This window comes from Silene latifolia, chromosome 11 (genome assembly GCF_048544455.1).
Source record: "Silene latifolia isolate original U9 population chromosome 11, ASM4854445v1, whole genome shotgun sequence".
Taxonomy (NCBI): domain Eukaryota; kingdom Viridiplantae; phylum Streptophyta; class Magnoliopsida; order Caryophyllales; family Caryophyllaceae; genus Silene; species Silene latifolia.
This window is the reverse complement of record NC_133536.1, coordinates 40765294-40777394: the sequence shown is the minus strand read 5'-3', so window position 1 is coordinate 40777394 and position 12101 is coordinate 40765294. Positions and strand designations below refer to the sequence as shown.

Sequence of the window (12101 nt, the reverse complement as noted above, 5' to 3'; positions counted from 1 at the left end):
CTCCTTTCAAGGCTCTACCCAAGCCAAAATGAACTAGAAGATCTTTTATCCTTCTTTGCCAAAGGGTGAGACTACTTTTACCGTCAAATTTTGGTACTGCAAATTGAGACCCATATTTGACATCCTTGACAATTAAACCAACCACCAGACCGAGCCTAGTAGCAGTGATACCACTGTTGGGAAATTAGCGTCAATCTCCCACGCGCAACGGAAGTAGCCAATCGACAAGTAAACCGCAAAAGTAAATAAATGTAAGCAATATTAAGATGAAACGATATTTTAGGGTCAAACTCGGGGCAAAACCTTCCAAACCTGAAGTAAAACCTACTAGCCAAATAGAATAGAATCCACTAAAATGATATAGTACAGTACAACGTAACCGTCACAAATAAATACTCACTCGGAACCCACAATAATAAAAGATAGCAACCTCTAACCCTCCAGTAATATTAGTAAATGCCACCAATATTATCCCTAGAGTAATCTCCTAAATTATTGTATAAAAAACACCCGTTGTACTCCACTTCACTCTCAAACTCCGACATTTTAGTCACTTTGTTTGATTACATTTTGCGAGATATATTTTCCAAACGATTTCAATCCTTTATATAACATTGTGAAATGACGTTATATTTTAATAACATAAAGTTATTTTACAATATCACACTAATGAATTAATGGTATGTTTGAGAATCTTGAATTGGAATTGAATTCCATAATTGAGACATTTTAAGTGTTTTGGAACCCTAGAATTTGGAATTAGAATTGACTCAATTCCTTATCAATTCTAAGCTAGTTAAAATTTCGGGCTCTCGAATACCTACCATATAATAGTCATTTCAATTCCATCACTTCTTACGTTTTATTTTATGACGCAAATTTCATCGTAATATTTTTATTTATGATATTTTTTTCCGATCGCAAATATTTTTCGTGGAGGCGTGGACAATTTTTTTTTTCCAAATATAAAACATCATATGACCTTGACCCATATCCGTCTCGCCCAAGTCCAATTCCAATTCCATGGGTTTCCAAACGCAGGATTTGGAATTGAATTCAAACATTTGGAATTCTACAATTGAAATCACGAAAATGAAATCAATTCCGCGTTGCCAAACACTACTTGATATAATTCATTCGTTTCCACCAATGTTAAAACAATTTTCACGTAATGTGAAGCAAATGCATTAACATCATTTAACACCATCCTAATGTTACAAGTATATCATCAATACTTGTACATGTAACACATAACTTCATTAAACCTTGTGTTGGATGTACAATTTCACCCAACACTCATTTGCCCAAGAAATTCCGGGTATGGGGGGTTGGGGAATAAGAGGGTTTTGGGGGGAATTCTATTTTGAGAATTGGGTAAAAGGTAAGGAAAATATAGGCAAACAAACAACGGGAAGTGAGAAGTTTCCTCTCTTTCCCTTTCCTAATTATCCTCAATCAAACGCCCTCTTATTAAGTTATGTGTCACTATATTGGCTTTATATTCATTCCATATAATTAACGTTCCAAATACAATAACGCAAAGTATCATTACTTAACAAATATGGAGTAATCAGCTAATTACTCATAATTACTCACAAAGTGAGAGTGTGTTCATAAGAAAATGAGTCTCTTTTAATTCGGGTCTACCATTTCAGTTAGAGTCGATTACTCGATTTACAAGCATTCATGATCGGGTTTCTATCGAATATGTGGAATTCCGTCCAATTTCTATTCAATTTGGATATTAAAAACTTAGATTCATTTTAAATATGTTTTGAGTACCATTTCTCCTAAATTTACCACTTAAACTAGCTTGCTTGTGTGTGAAGAAAGCAAAAGTCAAATTTGCCGGGACTTGGCACGGCCTGATACTACTCTGATCCTTTCGCCTCCGATTTTCATTTCATAGATTTATTCTCCCTGACATTCCATCACATTATTTGAGGGGGAAAAAGAGTTCTCCCGTTAGACCTTGGTAAAAAAAAAAAAATCATGGTTATTCTCACAATTTTATCATGGTTCATCAGAATAATCCCTACTCGGATTATTTACTTCTTTTCTTTGTCTTGTGTCACGGCCGAAAATCTTGTTTGGATAAAAAACGGAAACGTAATGGATCCGCACCATTCAATCTTGATGATTGCAGGAGTACAGTGGTTATGGTCCAACATGGGAGTTGGTTTCGTTTGTGTAGTTATATCTTCGATTGTTTTGTCGCTCAGTTGTGTCGATTCCTTGAAATGCAGATACGCTGCTAGTTCATGGAACGTGGAACGGGACAATAATATTTTCTGGAATATATTTTGTAGGTTTGGATGCCTAATTCAATCAATTGCAGGAATAACGTTCTTGTGGTCTCATAAGAATCTGCTTCTCTATCTTATTCTCTTTGTTTTTGTTATATATGTCATTCTTATCCTGTATCGGGCTGAAATCAAGAAACATAGTCAAGGCGTAAACGAGGTTTACCAATTTTCCTCTCGTTTTTTTACCTTTGATATTTATTTTTGGGTGTAAAGTGAGTTACAAGCAGAATATGTGTTGCTGACGGGATTTAAACCCAGGTCACGAGTATCAACTCTCGTGACTTTACCAGCTAAGCTAGTTAACATCTGCTCTTATACATCTTTTTTTTTCTGGTGAGCAATAACTATAATATTTTTTGCAGGATACTGTACCCAGTATGATAATTGGTGGAACGATGGTCGTATTTGTAATAGTTATTTATATTTTTCTCGGAATTTTTGGTTGCATCTTTTGGAGAAGCATGTATGTCCGTGAATCCACTTCAAAAGTTTCAATCCGGAACACAACCAATTCAGAGCATCATTATAACAAGCAAACCGCTACATTCTCGTCTTCTCGCCGTGACTCCACCTACAGTAACCCTTGGTCGTCTATGATTCCGGTGATTAGTACAACTACAACAAGTACTTCCTGGCAAGCAACGATTGGTCAAAATATTAATATAGGTGGTACACAAAAAATAGGAAGCATTAGAATTGGAGATTATATTCTCGAGATCCGAGTAAATGCAGGCCGAGATGTAGTTTTTAACACAAGTATTACACATGCAGGTGGTAAGTAGGAACTTGTGACGACGAATGCCGAAGATTCGGAAATCAATTCAATGTTCGTTGGCAGGAAACTGTGTTGAATCTACGTCTCCTATCTACATATGTTGCATTATAAAGCTAGGCAAACTTTTGCTTAAGTTGCAAATATAGCGATTGTATTCTAAAATAATGGTGTATTCAATTATTCATGTATTTAGATAGAAAAAATGCAATCATATGATGATGTGCTCATTTCTCGTATTTCACCTATGTAAATCGTACTCCCTCTGTCTCTGTCAATTGTTTACTTTTGATTTTGGCACAAAAATCACGGGGAAAGGAGAGGATCATTTATAAATATTTATATTCTTATTGCATGACAAGTAGATAAAGAAGGTTGTGGGTGATCATTGAAGTTTCCTTGTAATATTATATTCCCACCCAACTTGAATACATTCGAATTAACCTAATCCAAATTCAAAAGTACTACTCCAAATTGACCTCGCCAAAATTATCGATTCGAAAACAGTAAGATAGAAACTAGGTAGTACCAAAACAACGGATAAGGACGCGTGACACGATATTCCATGAAATTTAGAACACGGGACACATTATTTAAATTTAATAAAATATATTTTATCGTTATATAACGTACGCTTTTATTTTTGTAAATGGATTTGATATTAAATTTGAATAATTGAAGTTAAAATTCGACTTTGACAATATAACTCATTCTCATTTCCCACCCAAACTCATTGTTTAATCTTTTTCTTTCAGTCTTTCGTCATCTCATTCCTCGTTATAAGTATCCGACATATTTAGGCGTGTGTCGGACACGATACGACTGATCAGGAGGAGCGTCCGTGCTACCTAAGTAAGATAAACCTAAAGGATTAAAAGTGAATTGGTTGATCGATATTGAAAATGATCCAACAATGATACATCCGAAAATGACTCGATACAAAGTGAACAATCCATTTACCATGTCTAAACACGACATAGTATTCTGCGTGGCTGATTGCTTAATCACACAAGGGCTGCTGGCGGTTGGCATATCATTTTGTTATGGCATACCGTTTTACGGCCTCGGCACTTTACTCGTATGTCATCTTTGGGAACCAAAAACCGGGCTAAGCCGTTGACCAAGCCGTGGAGCCGGAATGTTGGCTATATCATGATATGCCTTCATCCTTCAGCTCTTCCTTCTGAACTTCTGCTCTACTGTCACTCTAGTTCCAGAAGCTTCTCCGTCTTCTCCTAGTCATATCCACGTCAGCATGTAACAAATTCCAGCTAACAACAGCCTGTCAGGAAGTTAGTTACAAATATTTTTGTACAGCTCTTCTTCATTCTATATATACACAATCCTCATACTCTGTAAATTAAGTTTTTGATAATCAATAAAATTCTCACTTTATTTACTCAAGTTGTTCATCATCAAGCTTGAGTAATTCTGTTACATTTTGATTTAGAATTCGACAAATCAGAATTCAATATGGTATCATCGTCAAAAATCGATCCTACGTTGATGATTTACTCATCATTTTGATGTTTTTCTGCATCAATTGTTTACATTTTTAGGTCATTTTGTTGATACTTTTCACAATTTGATTTCTCTTTTGTTTAGATCAAAAACACAAATTCAATTCTTTACATTTTTCGATCGTATCTTCATCACAAGTCTTCCGCTATTTCTTCAAGCTTCGCAACAATGGCGACACCTGTTGCTTCTTCTGTTTACAAGGATCCTCTTCACCTCACAACAGGCGATCAATCACTCAATCAGCTTGTTCCGCAGGTGTTTTCTGGCAAGTCTTTTCTCCATTGGTCTCGAAACATGCGCGTTGCTTTAATCTCCAAAAACAAACTCGGTTTCATCAATGGCGCTTGTCCACAACCGCCTACAACGAACGCTCGTTACCAGGATTGGATTCGTACTGATTATACGATTATGAGGTGGATTCAGTTTTCTCTTTCTGAAGATATTGCTAAGATTTTTTCCTATGTTACCTCTAGCAAGCAGTTTTGGGAGGAATTGAATGAAAGGTTCAATCAATCAAATGCTCCTTTTCTATATCAACTGCGTAAAGAAGTTGCAGAAATCAAGCAAGGTGATCTTTCTATTGCTGAGTATTACGCTAAGCTTCGATCAGGTTGGGAAGATATTAGGTCTCTTGATCCTCTTCCTGATTGTGATTGTGGAGTTCTTGCTACTTGCACTTGCAACATTCTTAAGAAAATTGTTGAACGAGAAAATGTTCATCATATTCTGGATTTTGTGATGGGATTGGAGAAGAAATATGACACAATTCGTGATCATATTCTTGCTTTGGATCCAATTCCTAGCATTAATCATGTTTATGCTAAGCTACATCAAGCTGAAGTTCATATTAACATCAGTACTGCTCCTGTGGTCAATTATGATTGTATGGCTTTGGCTGCTGCTTCTACTGGAATTCCTAAGAATGTATGGAGGCGTGACAACAAGAAGACCAAATTTGACACCTCTAATGATCAAGGAGCTGCTCTAGGGAATCAACCTTCTTACTGCACTCGTTGTGAGAAGTCTGGACACACTCTTGAGTATTGTTGGGTTCACAAGAGAGAACAGGCTAAACGTGCAGCTTTTAATCAGGCTCAGAAGCAATCTGCTGGTCACACTACAGGAAAGAAGCTTGCAGGCAATGTGGAAGAAACACCTTCTTATCCTGATACTCCTCTTGATTCCCCTGCTACTACTTCTCATGTCATTGATGCTTCCTTTGTCCAAGCTGTGGCTAAGGAACTCTTCAAGTTACAGTCTCAGTCTCAGAATTTTACTGATACTGCTGGTTCTTCTCAGTTTTCAGGTAAACTCTTGGCTGCTAGTGCTCACATAGATAATAGCATCATCATTGATAGAAATTGGATTATTGATTCAGAGGCCTCAGATCATATGACATATTCCTTGTCTAATTTCAAGACTATCAGGCAATTGATTAAACCTCTGTCTGTTACACTTCCTGATGGTTTAGTTAAGCATGTCAACTTCATTGGTAGTGTACAGATTACTGATAGTTTGACTCTGCATAATGTGCTATACCTTCCTGATTTTAAGCACAATTTGCTTTCATTTGGTAAATTGTTGCATAATGTGAGACTCTGTGCTAAATTTACACCTGATGGTTGTGTTATTCAGGACAGTATAACTGAAGAAATTCTGTGCTCTGGTTTGAAGCAGGCTGGGATCTATCATCTTAGTAATATACCTAAGAATAAATGTATATAAAAGGGATAATTCACGTGGTGCCCCTGAGGTTTGGCTTAATTAACGTGGTACCCCTGCGTTTAAGTTTGTGCACATGGTACCCCCGAACTTTCATTTAAGTGCACCATCTGCCCTTATTGGTTTTTCTGTTATGACGGCGTTAGAACTCTTTGTCTTTTTCCCCCTCATATCTTTACTTTCCTCCACATTTCCCTCACAAACCAATAAACAATACTCTCTCCCTCTCTCTCACTTCCCCACTGCCCACTAATTACCACCATTAATGAACACCAAATTACTTCCCTATCTCTAACTTTCCCAAAAAATATTAGCTTCCTTCGTTTTCCCTCCAATCTCCACAATACTTCTATCAGACTTCCCCAATTGTAACCATTCACCACCATCCTCACACAACAGGTATTCGTAATAAATTACTTCTCTTTATCATTGTTCATTTTTTTCTCCCTTTCTTCCTTTAATCTCTTAACTACAAATTATGCTCCTATTGAAAATATCAGATGATGAACCAATGAAATGGGAAAATATGATGATGAAGAATGGCAAAAATGGTGAACAATCAATCTGAATCTGCATTAAATAGGCGGTTTCTTGCTTTTATTGAAATCCACTCTCGAAATTAATTATTTGAAGGATCTGGGCATTTTGGGAATTATATTTGAGGAACTAGGTGGTGCGAATATGTGGCGACGGAGAAAGGTGTTGATGCTCTCAGGTGATTGTTGTCGATGGGGCAGATTAGAGGAGACTTGTCGTGGTGGTGCGATGGCTGTTGGTGAATTGGACTCGGGTTTTGATTCCGAGTTCAGTATTGAAGATGGAGATGGTGAATGCAGGTGGCTCTAATTAAGCCGGGGATTCTGATATGAAGATACTGCTGCTGGTGCGCCGACTCGAATCACGATGGCTCGGTTGATGTTTGATTGGTGAGGTGAGGCAGTTGAAATTGTAATTAGTTGAATTGTCGATTGATGTCGTGGCCAAGAACTGTGAACCATGGTGGTGAATTTTGTGGTTATTAATGGTGTTTATGGAATTATGGATGAATTATTGTGGTGTGAAATTGAATAATTGTGGTGGAGAAATGATAAGAAAAGGAAGACAGACAGTTTGGGAGACCGACTCAAAAAATAGAGTGTTGTATGAAGAAAAAAGGAAAATTTTGAGGGAAAAATAAGAAGTGCTTTGTGAGGAGAAAGGTGAAGATGACAAGGTTAGTGATAGTGGGTTAACGGCGTTATAACAGAAAAAAAAGAAAAGGGTAGATGGTGCACTTAAATGAAAGTTCGGGGGTACCATGTGCACAAACTTAAACGCAGGGGTACCACGTGAATTAAGCCAAACCTCAGGGGCACCACGTGAATTATCCCTTTTTCTATTCCTAGCCATAAGTCTATTACTGCCAATGCTACATTCACTGATGTACGTCTTATGCATGCTAGGTTAGGCCATAGTGCTTTATCTTCAATGAAACATGTTGTGCCTCAGGCATCCTCTCTTATGAATGACAAAGGTTTTCATTGTGACACTTGTCTCATGGCTAAGCATCATAAGAGCCCCTTTCCCACTAGTACTTCTGTCACAAATGCTCCTTTTGAGTTGATACATGTTGATCTTTGGGGACCATATAGAGTTTTGGCACTCAATGGTGCTTCTTATTTTTTAACCGTAGTTGATTATTTTAGTAGAACTACTTGGACCATGTTATTAAAACACAAAGACCTTGTTTCTCAGACCATTGAGCATTTCCTAGCTTATGTTAGAAATCAGTTCAACACCACTGTTAAGACACTGAGATCTGACAATGGGACTGAGATTGTACAAAGGGACTGCAATCACTTACTTGCTGAGCATGGTATAGTTCATCAAACCTCCATACCTGGTAATCCTCAGCAAAATGGGAGAGTAGAACGTAAGCATAGACATCTCCTTGAGGTAGCAATAGCATTAAAGATTCAGTCTAGTTTACCCAGGAAGTTTTGGGGGGATTTGATACTTGCTGCCACTCACATCATCAATCTTCTTCCTACTGCTGTATTAAAGTGGAAAACTCCTCATGAGTGCTTGTTTGGCAAGCTTCCTAATTATTCCCATTTGAGAGTAGTGGGATGCTTATGTTATGCTGCACAACATGATGGGAATAAGTTTGCTGATATAGCCATCAGATGCATATTTTTAGGCTACCCTATGGGCAAGAAGGGATATAGACTTTATAGTCTGGATCAGCATAAAGTCATTTACAGCAGAGTTGTTGTCTTCAGGGAACATCTTTTCCCTTATTCCCCTGAATACACCAATAATACACATAATATAACTCATAATAATACTCAAGTTCCCTCACAAAATCTAGAAGAGGACAATCCTTCTGCAGACAATACTACCCTCATCAATTCCACAAATACTGAATCTCTCTCTATACATCATCATGAAATACCTAATACAAATAATACCACCAATAATAATACAGATAACATAACAAATACAAATTTTTTGGCTAATACTGAGAATGTTTCACCCACAAGTAGTGTTGATGCTCAGACCAGGAAATCCACCATAACCAGATTTTTAAGTTCTAAGCTTCAGGACTATGACTGCAGAGGAATACCACAATCTCTAGCACATTCTAATGTAGGCAGTACAGATGCTCCTCATTCTGCTTGTGCTGCTCTACTTAATCTTGATGGTTTCTCACCTGGTTACAAGTCATCTTGTCATAATGTGCTTCAATTATATGAGCCATCCACTTTTTCCCAGGCTAAAGATGATCCTCATTGGCAAGAAGCTATGGCTAAAGAGATCAAAGCCCTTGAGGATAACAACACATGGGTGCTCACTACCTTACCACCTGGTAAGAATGCAATAGGAGCCAAATGGGTGTACAAAATCAAGTTTAATCCTGATGGAACAGTGGAGAGATACAAGGACAAACTAGTTGCCAAGGGGTATAGTCAGATTGAAGGGAAAGACTACAAACACACTTTTAGTCCAGTGGCAAAATTTACCACAGTAAGATGTATTATTGCTCTTGCTGTGTGATAAAAGAGATTTTGATGGGTGTGCATATGGTAGTATATTTGGAAGTAGAGTGTTGGTGTAGCATAAGATATGGATTTGTATATGTTGTGGTTGATAGTGTTAAAAGGTCACGGACGTGCTTGTAGTAGTTTGATGTTAGGAATGCGAGAATACTTCGATAGTGTTTGAGTTGGATGATGAGATTATGAGTGTGAGTAAACTTCGAGGACGAAGTTCCTTTTAAGGGTGGTAGAATGTAACATCCCGTTTGATGTCTATGAGTGTCTTGATTTTGGATTTGATAGTGGATGATATTATGGAGCTAGCAGCGTTAGAGGATGGTAGTTGGTTATGTATGGAGTTGGTGTCGTGAGAGATATATATATGTGGAGTTGATACGATATCGTGAGCCATGTTGTGGAGGTAGGAATAGTTAGTGGAGTTGGTGTTACGAGTTCATGTTTGGGTTGGAGTTTTGTTTCGAGTTCTTAGTTACGTTGTTGTGTCTTGATCGAGTTAGCATGTTTGTTTTTATGTATGGGTTGAACTTCGGGGACGAAGTTCTTTTTAAGGAGGGAAGACTGTAATACTCCGTATTTATATGTCTTGGGGGTACTCTATCGAGTAGCCCTTACTCTGTCGAGTAAGGGCAAGTTGCGAAGATAAATAGTTTCGACTGTTGGGCACTCGATCGAGTAGTGGGGCACTCGATCGAGTAGAAATACTCGATCGAGTACCTTGGGTACTCGATCGAGTGTCCGGTTTTACGGGGGTTTTTCTCGGGTTTTGTTAATTACGCGATTAAGGTATATAAACATATCCGTCATTGTTCTAAATCACTTTTACCAAAACCTAAAACCTGTTTAAGAGAGAAAGCAACTGGTTCTTCTTCCTAATCGCGTTCTTGACAATTCCCGGAGTTCAGACGGTCAGTTTGTATCGTAGTTCGCGTCGTTGGGTTCCTTGCGTCGAGGGTAAGCTTTTAGTATAATTTATATTATGTTTTGATAAGATTGATGAAACCCTAATTTAGCAATTGGGGGTTTTTATGAGTAGTAATTGAATGGTAGTCTTTATGTGTTATGTATGGTAGGAGGAGAATTCGTAGAGGAGCCGTTTTGGTACAGCTGTAGATACCGTCTGCGTGTTGTGCTTTCCAGGTAGGATTTCCTACTCAGTATTAGTCCCATAATGGGATATTGGTGATGTGCTGTAGTTAGTTGTTTAATATGTGATTGTGATTGTGATTGTGATTGTGATTGGTTTCTATGGCTCTCGAGATGCGTTCTCGGCTGAGTGGGGTCACTTGCGGGAGTGACTTCACGCCCTAGTTTCGCCCTTCGTGGAACCCGCCACGGAAGGGGATGTGCACATTAATGGGACAGGGTTATCGCTTGTACGATGAGCGGGGCTTAGGTGGGAACGGCTGCGGTCCCCATCTGGCGTGGCGGGTCCAGTGGACGGTCGAGATTGAGATGATGGGAGTTGTGTGTGTGTGTGTGTGTGTGTGTGATTCGGTTCAATTGTCTGTGTGTCTTGTTATGGTTATCTATATTGATTGTGTGATTAGTATCGACCCGTTTAAATGTTTTAAAAGCTGTGGTGATCCATTCGGGGTGGTGAGCGATTATTGAGCGGTATGAGTGATGCGTATGGGATAATCGGGAGGAGTCACCACGATGCGGTTTAGAAGTCTTCCATTTGTGATTGATAGTTTTATAGTCTTTTGATAACAGATAGTTTTGGAGAACTTGTATCTCTTTATCAGTTTTGGTTTTTGGCATGTAATCACTTTAAACGTTAATTATTATTTAAATATGTTGTTTCTGTTTTGTCTATTTGATTATCATACCTCGGGCGACCGAGATGGTGGCGTCTTCATACCTGAGTGGTCCTGGTAAGGCACTCGGAGTATGGGGGTGTTACAAATGGTATCGAGCGACGATCCCGAAACCTCGTAACCAATGAACTTAATGAACATAGGGAGTCAATTAAAATGAACCCGGGGTAAAAGTTGTAGGAGCTAGTGCAAAGGCTTGGGAGACGTCCTAAAGCCGCAAGGGGTCGCCCTACAACTTTGAACCGGTCACATGGGAAAGTGTTTGTCGAGTCGTATGTGTGTTTGGTTAACTGGTTTATGAATGTGATGGAATGTGTTAATTGTTGGATGTTGAAGTAGAAAGTTGAGCATGTGAAAGAAAATGGTGATATGAGGAAACTTGTTGATGAGATGTATAGAACTGTGGTTGGAATGAGAAACATGATGGATGATTCATAATGTGACATAATAATAACATGCGAATAGAAATGTTGTGTTGTATACGTATATTTTGTCGGCATAGAGTTGTATGATAAGTTTATGTACTTGTCCACGATTGTTCATGGGTATATGTTGTAAGAAGTGTGTAGCTGTAGTTGATGAATTAGTTGGAAGAGATTAAGTAAGTAATTGCATAAGAATATGAAATTCATGGGTGGAGCATGTTTATGTGGGTAAACCGTGATTGACAAGTTAAATAACCTATGTACATGATGAATGTTGTTGCTTGATTTTTTTGAAAATAGTAACGTATGATTACGAATACTGGTTCTATGAGTTTTGGACTGGTTTTGTTTGCTTGGTTGTTGTTTAAGTCGTTTGGGAAGTAAAAATCAATAGTTGTGTTTTTCGTTTATAAAGAGGTTGTCTTTAAACTGTTATAACTTGAGATTCATAAATTATTTTGATGTGATTCCAATTGGAGATGATAGCTTGTCCTTTTACG

The 12101-nt window shown here is 38.1% G+C and overlaps 1 long non-coding RNA gene across 1 annotated transcript; it reads left to right on the top strand.

Moving 5' to 3' along the window:
• Window positions 1-2060: 2060 nt before the first annotated feature.
• LOC141614813 (uncharacterized) lies at window positions 2061-3317 on the top strand. The gene is made up of 2 exons (XR_012529387.1): window positions 2061-2463; window positions 2669-3317. It is a non-coding gene; the product is annotated as an uncharacterized LOC141614813 (long non-coding RNA).
• The last annotated feature ends 8784 nt before the right edge of the window (window positions 3318-12101 follow it).